A 16,705-nucleotide genomic window follows, 5' to 3' on the forward strand; every position below is an offset into this window, starting at 1 on the left:
TGTGCTCCCCAACATTTCTGGTACGTTATTAGTGTCCTCCTTTGTGAAGACAGAAGCAAAGTCTGTACTTAGTTGGTCAGCCATTTATTTGTTTCCCATTATAAATTTTCCTGTTTCTGACTGTACGGGACCTACATTTGTCTTCACTAATCTTTTTCTCTTCACATACCTATAGAAACTTTTACAGTCAGTTTTTATGTTCCCAGCAAGCTTACTCTCGTACTATATTTTCCCTTTCTGAATCAATCCCTTGGTACTCCTTTGCTGAATTCTAAAGTGTTCCAAATCCTCAGGTCTGTTGTTTTTTTCTGGACAATTTGTATGCCTCTTCCTTGCATCAAATACTATCCCTAATTTCCTTTGTAATCCATGGTTTGGCCCACTTTCCTGTTTTATTTTTGCACCAGACAGCGATAAACAATTGTTGCAGTTCACGCATGCGCTCTTTGAATGTTTGCCATTGCCTATCCACCGCCATCCCTTTAAGTAACGTTTCCCAATCCATCATAGCCAACTCGCGCCTCATACCATTGTAGTTTCCTTTATTAAGATTCAGGACCCAAGTCTCAGAATCTATGTCACTCTGCATCTTAATAAAGAATTCTATCATATTATGGTCGCTCATTCCCAAGGGTCGTGGCACAAAATTATTGCCAATTATTCTTTTCTCGTTACACAATACCCAGTCGAGGATGGCCTGTTCTTTCATTGGTTCCTCAATGTATTGGTCCATAAAAATATCCCGTATACACTCCAGAAATTCCGCCTCTATGGTATTGTTAATAATTTGATTTGCCCAATTTTTTATGCATATTAAAGTCACCCAGAATTACAGATGTTCCTTTATTACATGCGTCTCTAATTTCCTGTTTAATGCCATGTCCAACATCGCCACTATAGTTTGGGGGTCTGTATACAACCCCCACGAACGCTTTTTGGCCCTTAGTGTTTCTCAGCTCTACCCATACAGATTAATTATCGTCGGAGCTAATATCATTTCTCACTATTGCGTTAATTTCCTCTTTAACCAGCAGTGCAACGCCACCACCTTTTCTTTTTTCTCTGTCCTTCCGAAATACTGAATGTCCTGGATGTTCAGTTCCCATCCCTGGTCACCCTGCAGCCATGTCTCCCTAATCCCGACTATATCATAACTATTTTCATCTATTTTCGCAGTTAATTCATTCACTTTATTGTGACTGCTCCTTGCGTTAAGGCACAAAGCCTGAAGGTTTGTCTTTCTAACATTACTTGTCCCGTTTCCACTATTTTTCACTGAGGCCGTGTTTTTTTCTTGCACTTGATTTCTCTTTTTCCAGTTCAGATCTTTTTCACCACAAAACTGCTTGTTTAGGTTCAAGGCAAAATACTTCATCATCCAATGAAAACGATTGCTGTGAGCTGGAACATGAAATCGACAGTGAGCTGAAAAAGCTGAAATAAGCTGCTCATGTGCAACTTTCGATTTCCAAAACCCTCCACCCTATTCACTGTTGGTCCAATGGAAGCGCCAATCCCGATTCACTGGACATCAGGGAAACCAGCAATAAAGGCTTGACATTTGAATTATGGAGGCATATTTGACATTTATTTTTTATTCCCGACCTCTTTCACAGGAGACAACTTTCCCCGACCAAACGGTCTGTGTTGATGGAACACAAGCGGCTTCTTCACCAATGAGAAGAACCATTGCTGTTAGTGAAACATGAAATCGATACTTTCCTCCTTTAAGACAGTTCTTAAAGCCTCCCCCTTTAACCGAACTTTTAGTCATCTGACGGAATATGAGGCTCGGTGTTACACTTTGTTATATAATGATCCTGGGGAACACCTTGTGACGTTTCAACTGGTTAAAGGCACTTTATAAATATAAGTTGTTGTTGTTGTAGGATATATATAGAAAGGGCGAGTCTCCTGTTTTATCTTTCACACTGACACTTTCCTCTACGACATTTTATCATGAAGTTGCACAACTAACGTGAATCAAGTTTGCAACTTTAAAAACGTTTTCACCCCCTCAGGGAACTGAACCACTTTGACAATCACAGTCACAGAGAGATATACACCGAGTGTGACAGAGGCCAAAGGAGAGACACAGGCCCAGAAAGCAAAGATGGCACCAACTTGGCTCAGTGCTTGTTCGATTTCTGAAAGCAAATTTCCTGAATGCTTTCAAATGAATGGAAATCAGAAAATACGGACGTATTTGGAAAGATTTCCTTCTAATTAAGGGACTATTAATTTGGATAAAATCACAAATGGTGAAAACTTTAGTCAGCAGAATTCTAACCCTCGTGTTCATATTTACAACAAACGTAAATTATCGAACTTTCACGCATTCAAATAAACCAGCTTAGATAATGCTCTTGCTACTTTCAAACCGCAGCTCCATCATAAGTGAAGCGGATATGACCCCACTCGCCTCCATAATCCCTGTGCTGCAAAGAGCCCAATGAAGCTGTCTGGAATGTTAAACTGTGACGTCATGCAGCAGCACTTTGGGTCTTTGTTTTGAAGAAATGGAATTCGGCTGTTCTCATTAGGAATGCTGGAGACAGACTGATCAACAATGTCGTCATCAAATGGCACATCGCAGTAAGAGGACTTTCCACCCATCGTGCCTATGTCAGTTTTGCACAAAGAGCTTCATAATAAATGGCATTCTCCTTCTCTTTCTCCTTAGCCTTGTATTTTTTTCGCTTTCAAGCCATTGCACAATTCCCATTTGGAAACTCGGGTTAAGAAAACCAATATTGAAAGCTTCAGCTAGTTCCTCACTTGAGCAAATACGTCAGACTTGCTCCAGGCACTGACGTTTGCAGCGCTTTACTTTGGTCAGAAGAACAAGGCAATATAATTTGCGGGCTAACATGGATTTTTTTAAAATTCGTTCACGGGATGTGGGCTTCGCTGTCTGGGCCAGCATTTATTGCCCATCCCTAATTGCCCCAGGGAAGGTGGTCTGCCTTCTTGAACCGCTGCAGTCCTTGTGGTGTCAGTACACCAACAGTGCTGTGAGGAAGGGAGTTCCAGGATTGTGACCCAGTGACAGTGAAGGAACGGCGATATATTTCCAATTCAGGATGGTGAGTGACTTGAAGGGGAGATTCCAGGTGGTGGTGCTCCTACTATCTGCTGCCTCGCCCTTCTGCATGGTAATGGTCGTGGATTTGGGTGCTGCTGTCTAAGGCGCCTTGGTGAATTCTTGCAGTGCATCTTGTAGATGGTATACACTGCTGCTACTGTGCATCGTTGGTGAAGGGAGTGAATGTGGATGTGGTGCCAATCAAGCGGACTGCTTTGCCCTGGACGGTGTCCAGATTCTTATTTGTACTAGGGACCGCACTTATCCAGGCAAGTGTGCAGTATTCCATCAGACTCCTAACTTGTGCCTTGTAGATGGTGGACAGGCTTTGGGGAGTCAGGAGGTGAGCTACTCGTTGCACAATTCCTAGCGTCTAGCATGCTCTTGTAGCCACAGTATTTATATGGCTAGTCCAGTTCTGTTCCAGGTCAATGGTAACCCCCAGGATGTTGATAGTGGGTGATTCAGTGCTGCAAATACCATTGAAAATCAAGGGGCGATGGTTGGATTCCCTCTTGTTGGAGATGGTCATTGCCTGACACTTGTGTGGCACGAATGTTACTTGCCACTTGTCAACCCAAGTCTGGACATTGTCCAAGTCTTGCTGCATTTCGACATGGACAGCTTCACTATCTGAGGAGTCGTGAAAGATGCTGAACATTGTGTAATCATCAGCGAACATCCTCACTTATGACCTTATGATGGAAGGAAAGTCATTAGTAAAGCTGGTTTGGCCGAGGACACTACCCTGAGGAAGCCCTGTAGTGATGTCCTGGAGCTAAGATGACTGACCTCCAACAACCACAACCATCTCCCATTGTGCTCGATATGACTCCAACAAATGGAGCGTTTCCCGCTGATTCCCATTGACTCCAGGTTTGCGAGGGCTTATTGATGCCACACTCTGTCAAATGCTGCCTTGATGTCAATGGCAGTCACTCTCACCTCACCTCGGGAGTTCAGCTCTTTTGTCTATGTTTGAACCAAGGTCAGGAACTGAGTGGCCCTTGTGGAACACAAACTGGAATCAGTGAGCAAGTTATTGCTAAGTCAGTGCCGCTTGATGATACTGTTGATGACTCCTTCCATTTCCTTCCTGATGATGGAGAGTAGACTGATTTGGCGGTAATTGGTTGGGTTGGATCATCCTCACTCTTTCATTCCCAGTTTACTGGGAAGAACGAGGAGAGACAGTATAAATTGCAGGGTTCTGGGGAAAAGATCAGGTCATGGCAATGACAGAAGGACCGCTCTCTCTGCTGTAACTAATTTATGATTTCATACAAACACTAGTAGCATAGAAAAATCTTCTGTAGTCGTGGACGAGTGGAAAAGGCGGTGCATTAGAACTCCTGCCAAGGTTCGAATCCTGACGACTATGTTTCTCATTATTTCTGGTTTTAACTGCACGCAGACAGAATTAATTATTGTTTGAATCGGGGAAAAGCGCTCCAAACGTATCCGTGTTCTCATATTTACATTCATTTGTCAGCCTTCTGCAAACCTCCAGTCGCAAATGGAAAAAAATCCTGAGCCGATTTGCTGACAGAATTTCATTCTGGCAGTTGTCTCTCCTTCGGCCTCTGTCAGTCTCGGTGTATACCTCTGAGTATGTTCCTCTATGTGGGTCAATGTGGTTCAGTTCCCCAAGGAGGTGAACACATTTTTACGAGCACAAGCTGTATTCACATTAGTTGTGAATTCTTCTCATTACAATGTTACAGTGAAAAATATCAGGATGAAAGAAGCAACAGGAGTCTGTCTCTTTCTATGTGTGGACTACAACAACAGCTTATATTTATAAAGCTCCTTTTACCGAATGAAACGGCACAAGGCGTTCCCAAGGATCATTATATAACAAAGTGTAACACAGAGCCACATAATCAGTCAAATGACTAAAAGCTCCGAGAAAGGAGAAGGCTTTAAGAACTTTCTTAAAGCAGGAAAGTATCGATTTCATCTTTCAGCTAACAGCAATGAATTTTCTCATTGGCTGAAGAGGTCACTTGTGTTCAAACCATATAGGCCATATGGCCAAAGAAACTTGCCTCTTTTGAAAGAGATCTGGAATGAAAAAAATGCCATAAGCAGCTTCCATGGGCCAAGCTGCTGGGTTAATGGTTAAAATGGGAAATTTTATCAGTACAGCCTGCGTTCGATTCCTGATTAAGGAGTTGAAACTTATTACTCTTAGGCGAGCTGTTCAAATCAATTTGATTGATTTGCTGGTTGAAAATAACACGGTTTAGCTCTGCTAGAATTGGTGGAGTGAGAGTGGAAGTTTCATATCAGAGCTGGAAATATCACAAGGGCAAAACTCGGGAATAAACCCAGAGTCGGAATGAGGGGGTGAAAATAAAAGAAAAGGGCTGTGATAGGTTACAAAACACTGACTATAGAGCTGGTGGTGCGAGGCAGAATATTATTCCTGTATTACTCATGTCATATGCAGCTCTAATTTCCTTATTTATCCCATGCCCAACATTACCACTACAGTTTGGTGGCCTATAAACAACTCCCGCCAATGTTTGCTGCCTCTTGCTGTTTCTTAGCTCCACCCAAACTGATTCTACATGTTGATCCTTCAATCTGAGGCCCTCTCTCACTAATGTACTGATCTAGTTCCTTATTAACAGTGCGACCCCGCATCGTTTTCCTTGTCGCCCATTCTTCCTAAATGACGAATATTTTTGAGTATTCAGAACAAGCAATCACACTGTTCTTTGAAAGCAGCACACAGGACCAAATAGCTTCTTTCCTTGCTGTAACGTTCTGTCATTTTATGTTTCCTAACACCACGGTTCAGATGAACTTTCTTATCTTCCATGTGATGCTTTGAATTCAAGACACTGAGCAAATTCAGCGAGTTTTCTTATCATTTCGAGCACAGAATTTGGAACCGGACACATTGAACGACAATTAAATGGTCTCAATCGTTAGATACAGCTCACCGAGTCCCAACAGGCACTGTGAGCATCAAGCTGTAATATACATTCTTGCTGTGCATCTTCTGAGCTTAAAGCTGATCACAGCTCCACTTTCTGCACATTGAAAGACAATCTGAAATTATTCACTATTTCAAATCTTAACAACACGCATATTTATGATTTTCTGTGTGTGTCAATGTGGTTCAGTTACCCATTTTAACCAGCCAAACATTATCCATGTTAGTTCTCTGACTTCATATCAGCAAAAACATAAGCAGTTAGCAGGGCATTTCTCTCTTTATTTTCAGTGGAGACTGTTCAGCAACTAAACTCCTGGATGTTACAAAGTGGATGATGATTGAAGTTTTCACATGATCTTATTAAGTAGCTAAGAATGCTCGACGGTTCGAATGGCTAATTCCTGATCATAATTTGATTATATTCTAATTCAGTGTCAATGTTGGTGAAGACAATGTTTGTGTCTAATCTGAATGTGGTAGTGAGGCCGAGTGGGCTCAGCCGCTGGTTCAGGTTTCGATCTCTCTGGTGATTTGGGCTTCACTCCCACCACTGCCAAACTTTCTGGTGCTTTGTTATTTGAGTCGCTTCCAAAAGATTCTCAGTGCGGTGAAGGGGCAGCTAAGCTGTGCGGTGTTGTATTTGTGTTGGGAGAATGAAGAGAGGCAGTATAAATCCCAGGGAGACTGAGAAAAGGTGGGACAATGGCAAGGACTGGAAGGCCTTCTTTCACTGGACTCACTGTATTCATTCTATTATTTTAAATAAACAACATGCAACCTTTACCCAGTTGTCCTGGCCGAGTGGTTCATGCGTTTTGCCATGTGGTTCGAATCCTGCCAACTCCCCTTCTTCTCATTCCTGATTGACACAAACTGTCTGCAGAATAAATTATCAGTGAAATGAGAAACAAAACCACACAAACACACTGGCATTTCTACTCCTGTTCATCTGCAAACATTCACGACATTTGGCCCCTGAAATGGAACAATAATTTGCCAAGTTGGTGACATGTCTGTGTGCGTTTCTCTGTGTGTGTCAATATGGCTCAGTTCCCCGAGGGGCGAACACATATTCAAGATCACAAACTTAACTCACATGAGTTGTGCAGCTTCATGTTAAAATGTGAAAGAGATAAATATCAGGGTGAAAGTGGAGTTTGTAATGTTGTGCAGCTAAGAAGAGGAATATTTAATTGGTGTTATTGATGATTGAGCGGAATGCATTGCAACCTTGGAGCTTTTGTAGGTCGATTACCTTCTACACTTTGAAATTCAGAACAAGCTGAGGCGCCAGGTGGAAAACAACATTGATCTACCTGAATTTTGGCATAGGAAGCAAGCATTGTGTACATCCGGCTAGCTCAGTCGGTAGAGCATGAGACTCTTAATCTCAGGGTCGTGGGCTCGATCTGAGCGCCGCATGTTTTTGAAGCTTTGCTGCTTTTATGCGTGAACCCCAGGTCTCCATTCCTCCGGCAGTGTCACCGCTCAAACTGACTCTTTTTGCATCCCACTATGTTAATGTCACAGCCGCTGGTTTCTGAGCGAACACTGCCCTCGGCTTCACTGGAAGTTGGAGAGTTTCGTGCTGAGGATTTGGTGCTTTCACCGTCGCAGCCTATGTTCAATTGCTAGTCAGGGAAAACCTTATTTCTTATCGCTGTATGATCTGTCTTAATGCACAGGAACTCCTCGAGTAAACTGCTAAAACGTACCTGAAATTTAATGTAGGGAAGGGTGAAGTGATTCATGTTGGAAGGAAAAATGAGGAGAGGCAACATCACATAAAGTGTACAATTCTAAAGGGGTTTCACTGTTCCACAGCGAGTGGTTAGGATCTGGAATGCACTACCTGAGAGTGTGAGGGAGGCAGATTCAATCGCGGATTTCAAAAGAGATTTGGACAGAAAATGCAGGTCCCCTGGGAAAAGGCGGGAGAGTGGGACCAGGTGAGTTAGTTTCCAGAAGGGTAAGAGTTCTCCCTTTTCAGACGGAGATGAGGAGATTTATTTCTCCCTCCGAGGGAGGTTAGTCTGTGGAATTATTTTCCCCAGAAAGCAGTGGAGGCTGGGTCACTGAATTTATTCAAGGCAGAATTAGACAGCTTTTTGATCGAGAAGGGGTTATGGGGGTTGGGGACAAACAAAAAGGTGGAGTTGAGACCACAACCTGATCAGCCATGAGCTTATTGAATGGTGGAGCAGTCGCAAAGGGCCGAACGTCCTCCTCCTGCTGCTAAATCCTATGTTCCAATGACCCGAGCCGAATGGCCTCTATCTGTGGTGTAACATTAGCTGTCATTCTGTGATATTATGCGGGGCTCCAGGGGCAAAATGGTTCCATTCCTACTCCTATTTGTAATGGAAAAATTCAGAGCTGATACCACTCTAGGCAATGGTTACGGTGCTTCTATTTTCTCTTTAGGCGTGTGTCCGAGCGGCCCAAGGCCTCGAAATTCGGTTGTAGTGTTTCATGAAACGCGGGTTTTAGAGTCTTATGAACCGCGGGTTCAAATCCCACTGCGATCGAAATTTCAAGTAGTTTGTCTTCTTCGAAAATCCATTGGGATGCGCTCGGGGCAGCTGACGCCTGCGGTGCTTTATTTTGGTAGGAAGAACGAGGAGAGGCGATAAAAATTGCAGGGTGACCGGAAGTAGGTGGGGCCAAGTGCCAGCTTTTCCCACTGGAACCATTCTGCAATTTTAGCTCAAAAACATTCATGCTCCTTTAGTAGTCGTGGCCGAGTGGTTAAGGCGATGGATTTGAAATCTATTGTGGTTTCCCCACGTAGGTTCGACTCCTGCCAACTGCGCTGCTTCCCTGTTTGTCCTTTTCTCTGTCTCGACAGCTAATTGCTGGTGAAATGAAATCAGAAGCTTCCAAATACTCCCGTGTTTTTTCCCCGCTTTACTTGCGCGCTCTTTCATTTCCGTTCATCTGAAAGCATTCACCAAATCGCCAGAAATGGAAGAAAATTGAGCCAAGTTGGTGACATGGGTGTTTGTCTCTCTTCAGGCCTCTGTCCCTCTCGGTGTGTATGTCTGTCTGTGCTCTTCTGTGTGTGTCAGTGTGGTTCAGTTCACCAATGGGTGAACACATTTTTACCATCGCGAAATTTGTTCACTTTTGTTATGTATCTTCGTGGTAAATGGTACAGAGAATAACAATAGGTTTAAATGTTGCCAGATATGATTGCCACTTCCTGTGTTTATTTTTGAGTGCAGACTGCATGTTGACTCAGTGCCCGAATGTTACACAGCGGAGGATGATTGAAATTTTCACTGAGCAATATTTAAATAGTGGATTGCCCTTGTGTCCTTTTCATGTAGTCAGTATGTGAGAGAACCAGGAAGATAGATCATGTTTTATCTTTACCCTGTCATCTGCAAACCCATCCCTTCCGGAAGCTTTGGGACTTCCATTCTCTGTCCCTGCTTTCCAGGGAAAGCTTGTGTTCATGAACTGACTGTGTCTGCATCAAGCAGCTAATTGACCTGGGAGCTGGATGGGCAGAGGGAGCTGAAGGCGAAGCAGGGACAGAAGCAGAAACAGATGCGACATGAAATTGTTTATTATTTGATGTGTGCCAGTTACTTTCAGTGATGAATGTCTGCCGCATGTTCCCTTGTAAGTTTTACAGGACCCGCAGTGAAGAGGTTGGTGGGTTTTGGAAATTGAAATTTACACAGGAGCAGCTTGTGAGACTATTTCACCTCACTGTCGATTTCGTGTTCCAGCTCACAGAAACCGTTGTCCTCATTGGCAGAACAATTGCCATTGAACAAGCCTGTTCCAAGTAAACGCGCCATTTTGTAGGACAAACTTATCCCTGGTGAAGCGGGTCTGAAGCGAGGAAATGGCAAAATTGGAGTGGACGAAACATTCTGCAAGGCTTATGGACAGTGTTCAGAACGAGGAGGTGAAGGAAAAAAACACACACGGGCTGTGAAAGGTTGTTTGGTGGAGAACTGAGTAGAGGGATAGAGTGACGTGTACACAAATCGTCGAAGGTAGCAGGGCAAGCTGATCTCTCTGCTTTCTTTAAAAATAGCTCATGTGGTCCTTGGCTTCATTAATGGAGGCTTGGAGTTCAAAAGCAAACTGATGATGCTGAATCTTTGTAAATCATTTATTGAACCTCAGCTGAAATATTATGTTCACACTTTGGGAAAGATGTCAAGTCTTTGGAGAGGTTACGGGCAGTATTCACATGAACTGTGTCAGGGATAAGCTATTTCAATCATGTGGAGAGGCGGCAGAATCTGGTATTATTCTCACAGGATGGAGGAAACAGAAATGGGAATTTGGTCCAACCAGTCCGCTCCGGGGTTTATGATCCACCTCAGCCTCCTCCAATTTCCCTTCATTTAAATCTACAATTGTAACTATTTATTCCCTTCTCCCTTAAATACTTGCCTAGTTTCCTCTTAAATGTATCTGTACTATTCATTTCAACCACTCCCTGTGGCAACGGGTTCCACATTCCCACCACTCTCTGGGTAAAGAAGCTATTACACTGTTTCACCTCACTTCATGTTCATGTCTAAGACACTCGATGCTGTTATTGGCTGAACAAGTCTTCTGTGTTTGAACTAAACACGCTCCCACTGCTGGCCCTCCTCAGGGAATGTTGTTTTCTTGTTGCTGTGTGAACTGTCACAATGAACTGTCCCTGGAGTCTTTTTCCCTGGGATCGACAAAACCCATCACTTCTCTTCCTCTCTCATTCTCACTCTTTCATTCCCAGTTTGGGAGGGAGAACGAGAAGGGACAGTATAAATTGCAGGGTTATGGGGAAAAGGTTGGGTTGTGGCAGTGACAGGGCAGGAAGAAGGCCCTCTTTCTCTGCTGTAACTATTCTATGATTTCATATATGAAATGTATATATTTCACTGTCCAGGTCTGTAGTCGTGGCCGAGTGGTTAAGGCGATGGATTTGAAATCCATTGGGGTTACCCCGCGCAGGTTCAAATCCTGCCGACTACGTTTTCCATTATTTCTGATTTTAACCATTGATATCAGAAACAGTAAATTGATTCGACATTTTCACAACACCTGCAGTAGCAAAGTTTGACCAGTAGGTGGCAGTGAAACCGTGATTGTTCACATCACATCAAGCAGGCGCTGTCTCAATTCTTAGTGCACTTGGCACTGTCTCTGTTCAGATTAAATTAGACGCCGTTTATATTTCTATTACACTAGGACATGTCTCTTATCATATTAGCGAAGGTCATCTCTCAGTTGTTTCTATACTGGACTAGGGCACCATACCGTTGGCACTATCTCAGTCACGACTGCACTGAAGCAGGTCTTGGCTAAAGTTACAATAAGCCATGCCCCAGATGGCACTGCACTAGAGCTTGTCTCTGGTTATAGAAAACTAGAACATGTTTTTCGTTGCATTTCACAAGACCCTGCCTCAGCTATTACTCCAGTAGAACCTGCCACGTGTCTATCAAACTTGACCCTGTCTGTTAATGCTGCACCAATACATGCTTCCATTCATATCATACTTCCCTGCTCCTGTTGTTATTGCCCTAAACCATTACTCTCTTATTGCTGTACTTGTCCATGTCTCTGTTTTTATTAATCTCGTACCTTTGCCGGTATTTAATTCACCAGACACTGCGTCAATTTATATTATAAAGAGCCCTGAATTATGTGAAGCTCCACTAGACCCTGTATCAGTTTTCTTACACGGGATCCGGTCTGTCTTATCACTACACTAGACTGGTTCGTATTGCACAAGATCCTGTCTCAATTATTACTGCACTCTGCACTGTCTCACTTATATTCCACTAGATCGCGGCCCTGCTTATAATACACTGAATCACATCTGCACTTATATTCCGCTAGACCATATTTCAGAACAAGTTACATTAGACTCTGTATCAGCCTGTATCACACTCGAGCTGTTCTGCCTTTTTAATTAAAATGGATCCTGCCTTTGCAGAGACTTTGTCTTTGTACCTCTGTCTCTGCTTCTATTCCACTCTCCCTGTCTCTGTTTTTACTCCACGAAATAATGTCTGTCTCTCTTACACTGGAGGCAGTCTCGGTTATTACGGCCTTAGACTCTCTCTAGGAAGCAATTATTCTATGTCCTGTGCCTGTAATGACTACCCTATTTCTCTTGATATTGATCCAGGCCCTGTATCAGTAACTACTGCACTAGACCCGTCTCCGATATTACAGCAGTAGTCCTTGTCTATGTTAATATAGCACTCGTCCCCGTCTTTGCTTAAGTAACATTAGATGCTGTTTCTATTATTACTGCGCTAGTAATGTCTCTGCTTAAATTGCTCTACGTCCTGTCTCAGTAATTACCACACCAGGCTCTGTCTCTGTTGTTACTGCACTAGCCTATGTCTCTATAAGGTGGACGTCGAGCTCGAAATGGGCCTCTGACTTTGGCCTAAAACTAGAGGTTTCCCATTGACTCTTTGTTCTGCGCAGCTCCTGATAATCATTTTCATTACAGCCACAGAATTACATTTGAGACATCGCCTGTTCTGTATGTGTGTGTGAAAACAAATCATGCTGCATCATTCCACAAGGATAAACGATTTATCTTCACCAGAATGTTTCCGTTTGTTTTTATTCTCTCTTATTCAAACTGTAACTACAGATCGCCTAATACCGTAAATATTCGTCGGTGGTATATTCTGTTGTGTGCTCTTGTTAAGAAATTCATGTCCTACCAACTATTTCTTTGGTAAGACGGGCACGGAGAATGCTGCGGAGAGTAATTCACCTATTGAATCCCCAAACTCGCCCAGCACCTACAAGGCTCAATTCAGACGTCTCCACTTGCTTGGGTGAGCGCGGCTCCAGCAACACACTGTTGGCTCCAGCTCGACACCATCCAGCACAAAGTAGCCCACTTGTTGACACCTCACCTATCACCTTCGCCATTCACTCCCTCCACCACCGACGCACAGTAGCAGTAGTGTGTACCATCTAGAAGATGCACTGTAGGAACTCATCAAGGCTCCTTCGACTGCACTTTCCAAACCCACGACCACTACCATTTAGAAGGTCAATGGCAGCAGATGGATGGGAACACTACCACCTGGTACAGTAAGTCCCCATAATAAATGGAAAGGGGAACAGGATAACGTTCCACGTGGATTATATTTGATCGGCTGGAGATGTCTGAGAGGGAGGACAGGGAGTTAAAAGATGTGACATGAAAGCGCCAGAACTTGATGTGTGTCAGTTGCTTTCTGTGATGAATGTCTGCCGCGGTAATGTGGGGGATTTCACTGCCGACTGTTTACACTGACACAAATATCACTCCTGGCTAATCAATCACAACTGCCCTTTGAAAGCAGCGCGCCAGGCCGAATGGCCTCTTTCTTTGCTGGAACTGTCTATAATTTTATCTTTTCCAGCATCACGGTTGCTTCTTTCACTATCATTCCGACATTTTATTGCACACTATTGGGGAATGTACTTTCTTACATTCTATCCAACGCTTTTGAAGTCAAGACACTGAGCAATTTCAGGGGGTTTTCTTGTTATTTCTGGCACGGGATTTGGAATCAGATCAGTTGAACGACAGTTTATTGGTGCCAATCCTCCACTGAGCTCACCCCTTAAAAAGAATGGGTGCCATTCGCTGAAGATGTCGTTTGAGTTCTAGTTAAACACAAAATTCTGTAGGAAAAAATTGTCTCTGGTGAAATTGTCTGAAGAAATGACAAATGTGGCTCAGATAAAGCACGTTGCAAGACTTATAGACAGCTGTCCTCGTGATTTAGAGGTGAGGATTCGGCCCTTGTGCTGCCGCGGTCCAGGATCGTTTCCTGGTCAGAGAATGAAGATTTATTGATCTGGTACAAACTGTTAAAACAGGCCTGATTTACTTATTGATTGAAAACCAAAACGCACAACAGCTCCGCCCGAATCAGAGGAGTAAGAGTTGAAGTTTCACATCAGAGCTGCAAATGTCACACGTGGAAAAACTTCGAGAAGAAATCCAGTTCCTAATGTCCGAGGGATATGAGTTTGGGCTATTTGTATTTACAAATTATCTCTCTCCAGCGTCCATTTCCTTAAACACTCGATCATAAGGACCCGGTGAATGTCTGTTTAAATGTTGCTCGGTGAAAATTTCAATCACCTTCCACTTTGTAACATAGACACTTAGTAACTGAACAGTTTCCACTCAAAAAAAATACAGAAAAAAATTCCTCTTCAATTTTTTAAATTTATTTTTATTTTCTCTCTGCGATTTTAATATGAAGCCACACAACTAAGGTGAATGAAGTATGGATTGTGAAAAATGGGGAACGGAACTACATTGACACAGACAGAGGAACACACACAGACATATACACCGAGAGTGACAGAGGCCTGAGGAGAGACAAACACCCAGAAAGAAAGGATGTCACCAACTGGCTCAGTTTGTTCCATTTGTGACTGCAGATTTCGTGAATCCATACAGATTAATTTAAATAAGAAAGCGCGGGTGTTTTTGTTTTATTCTATTTACCCGATAATTAATCCTGTTGGTACCTGGTTAAAATCGGGAATAATAAGAGCCGCAGTCAGCAGGATTGCAACCTACATTGGGAAGCCCGATAGATCTTGAAACCATCGCTTCAAACACTCTTACACGACTAACAGCATATCCATAGTCCATGCACACTCATATCAAATCAGAGATGGTGACAAAATAAGTCACTCGGCCCATTGTGTCCCTGCTGGCTCTCTGGAAGAGCAACTCAACCAATTCCACGCACCCTCCTTTCCCCCACAGCAATTTATATTTGTATTGCCTCTCCCCGTTCTTCCAAACAAAATCAAGGACCGCAATCCGCACGCTCTCCCCACCCCCCGCCACCCGCCCGGCATTAAACTGGAGTTGCCTCTTGTCCACCCAAACAGAATTCCTAAAGTGCCAGAAAGGGGGAAGCATCTGAAAGTTTGGCAGCCGCGGGATTCGGACCCATTCCGCCAGAGACTGGAACCTGAATCCAGCTCTGCCGTTTGTAGAGCACATTGAATCAGATTGTAGATATCAGCACAGAAATAGCGAGGGTATCTTGATAAGAAAAAATGTGTTGTTTTAAACTCGCTATGAAATCAATTGCATAAATCAATTATGTTTATGTCAAAAAGTATATATAGAACCGCAGCAGCGAAAGCGCCAATTCCTAATCACCTCTGCACCAGAGAAACTGTTTGCAAACCTCACAACCGGCTGATCTGTGCTACCTGTGCCTTTTATTCTCATTCCAGTCCTCGCTCACCAGAGACACGTTTCCCCCACAAAATTACATGTTTATATCGAACACAAACGACTTCCTCAGCCAATGACAACAGCGATTGCTGTTAACTGGAACATCATTCATTGTCACGCAGTTCCGGGCTGTCACTGGGTCCTTCAGTAGCAAACAAAATAAAATAAATAACAAAAATTGCCACCCCTGCTGTCACCCAGCGAGTTCCAACTGATACTTGTTTTTTTGTGAAAAGAGGAGTTAGTCCGAATCCCAGCGCTGCCACAGTTTCAGTCACATTCCCCCTTTCAGGCACTTTAGGAAGTTCCTTTAGGTGAGCAAGAGGAGATTCTGGTTTAATGCTCCTTTATTTTGACAGGAAGAACGGGGAGAGGCAATACAAATATAAATGGCTGCGGGGGAAATTCGAGTGTGTGGAATCGGGTGAGTTGTTCTTCCAAAGAGCCAGCACAGGCGCGATGGGCCGAGTGACTTACTTTTTCGCCATCTCTGATTTGATAAGAACACCTTTGAGCTCGGAGCAGCTGTTGGTCATAACTCAATGTTTAAGGTGATGGATTTGAAATCCACTGGTGTCTCCCCCTGTCGGTTTGAATCCTGCTGACTACAGTTCCCATTATTCCTCATTTCAACCACATGTCACCAACTTCATCCCTGCGGCTCCTGTGAAACTGACAAGGCGACACATGGCAGAAATTCATCACTGAAAGTAACTGACACACATCAAATTCTGCCACTTTCATGTCGCATCTTTTAACTTCCTGTTCTCCCTCTCAGACATTTCCAGGTCGATCAAATGTCATCCACCTGAAATGTCATCCTGGTCCTCGTCCACTGAATATGGTTGACTTTCCGGGCATTTGATTGAGCAGTTGGCTCCATAGCTCAGTGGTTAGAGCACTGGTCTAGTAGACCAGGGGTCGCGAGTTCAACTCTTGCTGGAGCCTGTGGTTTAGCTGATGAAACCAAGTTCCGTGGGAAAATGGGCGATTGGTTGGACAATGCTGCAAAACAATATTGATCCTTGAAAAGGTGCCGTTCCCAGAACTACACACAGTCCTCCAGGTTCGATCTAAGCAGGGCTTCGTGTATCTGCAGTAAGCCTCTTTTGCATAACAGCCTCTGTAACAGGTTGTACAGCAAGAGGAATTAGATTGTAGATATCGAATAAGGAATACTCTTTATTGTAATTATTTCTTTTTATTTCGAAGACCATATATGAATCCCCAGCACAACTCTCCATATAATTGGGTCAGGGAAACTTTGTTAATTTTCACACACTGAGCATAGACACTGCAGAAGCTCCTGCACCTCTTTCAATATTGGTTTTCTTCAATCAGAGTTTTCAAAAGGGAATTGGGCAATTATTTGAAATGGAAAATAAAACTGCAGGGTTATGAAGGAAGAGAATGATATTGGAACTAA

The 16,705-nt window shown here is 43.4% G+C and overlaps 2 non-coding genes across 2 annotated transcripts; both read left to right on the top strand.

Moving 5' to 3' along the window:
* The first annotated feature begins 10,936 nt into the window (after window positions 1-10,936).
* trnas-uga (transfer RNA serine (anticodon UGA)) lies at window positions 10,937-11,018 on the top strand. The gene has a single exon. It is a non-coding gene; the product is annotated as a tRNA-Ser (tRNA).
* Window positions 11,019-16,154: 5,136 nt separating this feature from the next.
* trnat-agu (transfer RNA threonine (anticodon AGU)) lies at window positions 16,155-16,227 on the top strand. Its single transcript has one exon. It is a non-coding gene; the product is annotated as a tRNA-Thr (tRNA).
* Window positions 16,228-16,705: the final 478 nt, after the last annotated feature.

Source organism: Cetorhinus maximus, chromosome 23, assembly GCF_964194155.1.
Source record: "Cetorhinus maximus chromosome 23, sCetMax3.hap1.1, whole genome shotgun sequence".
Classification (NCBI taxonomy): Eukaryota; Metazoa; Chordata; class Chondrichthyes; order Lamniformes; family Cetorhinidae; genus Cetorhinus; species Cetorhinus maximus.